Source organism: Mesocricetus auratus, unplaced genomic scaffold (genome assembly GCF_017639785.1).
Source record: "Mesocricetus auratus isolate SY011 unplaced genomic scaffold, BCM_Maur_2.0 Super-Scaffold_100003, whole genome shotgun sequence".
Classification (NCBI taxonomy): Eukaryota; Metazoa; Chordata; class Mammalia; order Rodentia; family Cricetidae; genus Mesocricetus; species Mesocricetus auratus.
In genome coordinates, this window is record NW_024429188.1 from 27,351,559 (window position 1) to 27,357,558 (window position 6,000).

The following is a 6,000-nucleotide window of genomic DNA, read 5'->3' on the forward strand; positions in this document are numbered from 1 at the left end:
CAAGGGAATAGGAGAGTGAGAGGGAACTGGGATTGACTTGTAAAATAAGCTTGCTTCTAATTGAAATAAAAAGGAAAAAAACAATCTTTTCTCATTTTGCATACCAATCCTAGGTCCTACTCCCATACACTGACTCTCCCAGCATTTCCCCCACCCTACCCAACCCACTCCTAAGAAAAGGCAAGGCTTCCCAAGGGGACCCAACAAAATCTGACACATATCTTTGAGGCAGGACCAAGGCACTCTCCTGTAGTCGCCATCAGTAATAGCCTCAAGTTGCACTGTCAATATGTAGTAACCTATCTTTGTATGGCTACATTTGAATCCAGCCAATTTAGCTGGTTTGTACCTGAGACCAGGAGTGTGGACTGAGAAATGGCAGGTAAAGATATCAAGGAAAAGACAGACACACAGAATAGAATCAGCTGGTACAGAACTAAATAGAGAATTCTCAATAGAGGAGACTAAAATGGCTGAGAGGCACTTGAGAAAGTGATCAACATCCCTAGCCATCTGACAAAAGCAAATCAAAACAACTCTGAGATACCATCTCACTCCTGTCAAAATGGCTAAGATAAACAACTCCAATGAAGTTTATGCTGGAGAAGATGTGGTGTTAGGGGAACACTCCTACACTATTGGTGGGAGTGCCAACTTGTACAGCTACTTTGGAAATCAGCATGGAGATTCCTCAGGAAAATGGGAATCAGTCTACCACAAGACCCAGCAATTCCACTCTTAGGCATATACCCAAAAGATGCTTATTCATACAACAAGGGTGTCTGTTCCACTACGTTCATAGCAACATTATTCGTAATAGCCAGAACTTGGAAGCAACCTAGAAGCCTGTCAGCTGAAGAATGGATAGAGAAAATGTGGTACATTTACACAATGGAGTACTATTCATCAGAAAAAACAATAGAATCTTGAAATTTGCAGGCAAATGGATAGCACTAGAAGAAACCATCATGAGCGAGGTAACCCAGTCACAAGAAGAGAAACATGGCATGTACTCATTCATTTATGGATTTTAGACATGAATCACGGCAGTGCCAGCATACAATCCCACTGCCAGATAGTCTAGGAAACAGAACTTCATTTAGCGACTGATGAAAGCAGAGGCAGATACCCATAGACAAACACTGAACTGAACTCCTAGAATCCAGTGTCAGAAAGAGAGAACTGATGGGCAAATGAGTTAAGAGTGGGCTGGTTTAACCCACAGAAATAGTTGACCTGAACAAGAGGGAGGTCTTGGACTCCAGATTGATGGCTGTGTGGAAAGCATGGGACTGACCCAGACACCCTGAATGTGGGTGTCAGTGAGGAGGCCTAGGTAATCTATGGGGCCTTGAGTAGTAATTATCCCTGGCATACAAACAGACTTTGAGTGCCCATGCCATAATATGGGACACTCTCTCAACCAGGACTCTTGGGGGAGAGCCTAGGCTCTGCCCTGGATGAAATGACAGTTACTGGAGATTCACCATGGAGTGCCTCACCCTCCTTGGGGATCAGAGTGGAGATTGGGTGGGGTACTAGGGGACTTGGTGGGAAGGGCAGGGGATGAGGGGAGGAAGAGGTATCTGGGATTGATATGTGAAACAAGAGTGTTTCTAGCCTAAATAAAACAATAATTAATTTTTTTTAAAAAAAAGACGTGTGATCCAGTGATTACTGACCACTCCAAGTTTATTCTTCAACATTCGACCTCAACCAAAATAGGGAAAATGGCAAAATCTTTTATTATCATGATACAAAGAAGAAACAGACTTTCTTCCCTAATCCTCCAAACATTTAGCAACCACACCTTAGACTACAAATCTTGTTATCTGGCCTTGAATGTTAAGAGTAACCACACCACAGACCAAGTCTCTTGTTATTTAGATAAGACATCCATGTCTAAGATCCAACATCCTTCAGTAGCCAAGGTTATGACTTTAACCTTGGAAGGGTAAGGGTAGTTTTGAATGCTATGACCTTAAGCCAAGATGATGCAAAGCCATTTTATGGACCCTGACCCCCCCTATGTCTCGGCTGAGCAAAGTATCCCTCCAAAGGGAATGGGCTCCAACATACCAGTTCAAGCACTGGGGATAAATCCTGGCCCCACTGCCAGTAGCCTCACAGACTGCCCAACCACACAACTGTCACCCACATTCAGAGGGCCCAGTTCTGTTGCATGCAAGTTCTCCAGCTGTCAGTCCATAGTCTGTGAGCTCCTACTAGCTTGGAAAAGCTGTCTCTGTGGGTATCCCCAAAATAGTCTTGACCCCTTTGCTCATATTATCAGTCTTCCCTCTCTTTGACTGGGTTCTGAGAGCTCGGCCCAGTGATTAGCTGTGGATCTCCCCATCTGCCTCCATCAGTTGTTGATGAAGGTTTTGTGATGATAATCCAGACAGTCATCAATTTGATTACAAGGGAATGGCAGTTCAGGTACCTTCATCACTAGTGTTTAGGGTCTTATTTTGGGTCATCTATGTGGATTCCCAGGAATGTCCATAGTGCCAGGTTTTTCACTAGCCCCATAATGACTCCCTCTATCAAAATATCCCTTTCCTTGCCCTCCCTCATCTTCCCCCATGTCCCCCGAGCAGATCCCTCATGTTCTCCTTCCCTCTCCCCTTCACCTCTACTCATGCCTTCCCTCTCTCCCCCACTAGCCTCCCAATTTTCTCAGGAAATCATGTCTATTTTCCTTTCCCAGGGGGAATCCATGAATGTCTCTCAGGGGTCTCCTTTTTACCTAGATTCTCTGTGTCATGGACTTTAGGATGTTTATCCTTTGCTTTACACCCATTATCCACTTATAGCTGAGTACAGACTGTGTTTGTCTTTCTGGGACTGGGTTACCTCACTCAGGATGTTTTTTTCTAGTCCCATCCATTTGCCTGCAAATTTCATGATGCCATGTTTTTATTTTTTACTGCTGAGTAGTAGTCCACTGTATAAATGTCCCACATTTTCTTTTTCCATTCTTTGGTTGATGGGCATCTAGGCAGTTTCCAGGTTCTGACTATTATGAATAATGTTGCTATGAACACAGTTTAGCTAAAGTCCTTGATATATGAGAGTACATCATTTGTGTATACGACATTCACAATGAAGAGAAACCCTGTCTCATAAAAACCAAAAAAAAAAACGACATTCATTGGTTATAGTAACAGATTGGGCAAAATTAACATTCAGCAAGTAATTGACTTATAACTGTTCAAAATGCTGAGAAGAAGCAAATGCCAGTGTTTAGAAAAAGGTAGAGCATCTACTGCAACCATCCTTCACATCCTCAGAAGCTCATGGAACATTCTAGAAGCTTGTAAGGGGCAGAGGAAAGAGAGGGCTTCTGTGATGTGTTGGCCTCTGGGCAATACATGGCTCAAAAACTCTTGAACTCAAGGTGACTTGGGTAATGCACATGCGGTCAAACCATGCAATTATACCAATATGTGTGGAGAAGGGCTCATGAGGCCCACTCCCACCCCAGAAGTCACAGGTGATTGACAATTGCTAGCAAGCACCGACTAAGCCATCTCGCCAACCCCATAATTATTCTTTTAAATAAAATTCTCTTATTTGACAATAGACACTGATCTCTTCAGTGGTTGTGTGTGGCTAAGTATTTCTAAGCATTGAATATTTTAAGAGCATGCTTCCAAGATATGTGTATGCATATAGTATCAATTTAATCAGGAAATGAGGAACATCATAAAAGGATACATGCAGAAATGAAAGGAAACAATAAGTCAGGGCTTATGTCTTCATAGAATGGTGAAAACAGTTAGAAAAAAACAATATTCTATCATCACACAGATAGATGAGTCAATTGCCATGGAGAATTTCCTATTGTAAATATTCTTGATATTATCATTATCTGTAGAGAAGAAAAAAAAAGTTTAAGCTAGGTGAGCTGGTTTTTGCAGCATATTGTACTTAACTTTTCAAATGAAGACCTGAACCAGGATAGACCAGTCACCATTCCCTGGTGGAATTGGTGGGGATCATGAGGCCTCATTCCTTCTGATTCATCTGTTTTACAGACAGTTGAAAGTTGCTGTGTGGTTAACACGACTCACTCACAAGGCCCTGTCTATTCCTGAGAAGCTATAGGCAGTTCATGGTTGCTGGGGAGAGGGGCCAGAGACTATTTTCAGTCGTATAGGTGCGGATGAAGCGCCCATGCTCTGTGAATAAGTACAGACTTATGTGCATGCAAGCAATCGTAATTAAAATTATTGGGTTGACAGAAAGTTTATATGTATAATATAAAGGATACATAATGTAAAGTATACATAATATATAATAAAATTCATGTAGAATGCATTCATATATACATCATATATATAGTATATATAATGTGTATGAAAGCAGAATGTAGTCTAATCAGTTGAGATAAGGAAGATGACAAGTGTTAATGAGAGGAGTCTAAGAGGATAAATATGATCAAAATATATGATATATGTATGAAAAATGCCATTATGGGACTCATTTATATATATACATATATATATATACATCATTTATATATATTCTGTTAAATGTAGTAGAGTGGAGTTCATACCAACACTTCATGGGTTTCCATCTGTTTACAGCTAGGCATGGATGATAATTAAAGTAATTTTTAAAATTTAATTTAAATTAGAAACAAGCTTGCTTTACATGCCAATCCCAGCTCTCTCTCTCCCTCCTCTCCTCTCCCACCCCCTTCAACCCTCCCCCAACTCCTCCTCCAATGCCCACTCCACTCTCCAAGGACAGTGAGGCCCTTCATGGGGTAACTTGAAAGTCTGTCGTATGATCTGGGGCAGGTCTTAGGCCCTCCCCCATGTGTCCAGGTAGAGACCGCATCTCTCCATGTGGATTGGGCTCCCAAAATCCATCTGGATGACAAGGCTAAATGCTGATATATTGCCTGAGGCCCCAAAGGATGCTGAGGCCTCCTCACTGACACTCAGGCTCAGGGGGTCTGGATCAGTCCCTTGCTGGCCTCTGAGCTATCAGTCTGGGGCCTATGAGCTCCCGCTTGCTCAGGTCAGCTGATTCTGTGGATTACGCATGCCAAGTCATAACCCCTTTGATCATCATTCCTCCCTCTCTGAAACTGGGTTCCAGGAGTTCAGTTCAGTGTTTACCTTTGGGTGTCTGCCTCTGCTTCCTTCAGCCACTAGATGAAGGTTCTAGGGTGGCATACAAGGAAGTCGTCAATAGTGTTATCAGAAAAAAGGGTATTTAAGGTAGCCTCTCCACTACTGGTTATACTGCCAACTGATGTGATCCTTGTAGGGCTTTGGACATCTCACGAGTACCAGATCTCTTTTCAAAACTATAGTGTCTCCTTCTATTATGGTATCTCTCATCCTTCTCTCCGCTATTCTTCCCTAACTCAACTATCCTGCTCCCTCATGTCTTCCTCTCCCCTCCTCTTCACTCCCTTTCTCTCATCTTCCTCACTCCCCCACCTCCATGCTTCCAGTCCCCTCAGAAGATTATGTCCTGTTCCCCTACTCTGAGTTAACATGCATATCTCTCTTAGGGTCCTACTTGATTCCGAGACTCTCTAGCTGGAGATTGTAGCCTGGAACTCCCCTGTTTCAGGCCTAAAATCCATATATGAGCGACTATATACATGCTTGTCTTTTTGTGACTGGGTTACCTCACTCAGGATGGTTTCTTCTAGTGCCATCCATTTGTCAGCAAATTTAAAGATTATGGGTTTTTTTTCCCGCTGAGTAGTACTCCATTGTGTAAATGTACCACATTTTCTCTATCCACTGTTCAGCTGATGGGCATCTAGGTTGCTTCCAGATTTGGGCTATTACGAATAATGCTGCTATGAACATAGTTGAACAGACATCCTTGTTGTTTGAATGGGCATCTTTGGGAATATGCCTAAGAGTGAATTGCTGGATCTTGTGGAAGATTAATTCTGGTTTTTCTGAGGAATCTCCATACTGATTTCCAAAGTGGCTGTACAAGTTGGCACTCCCACCAGCAGTGGAG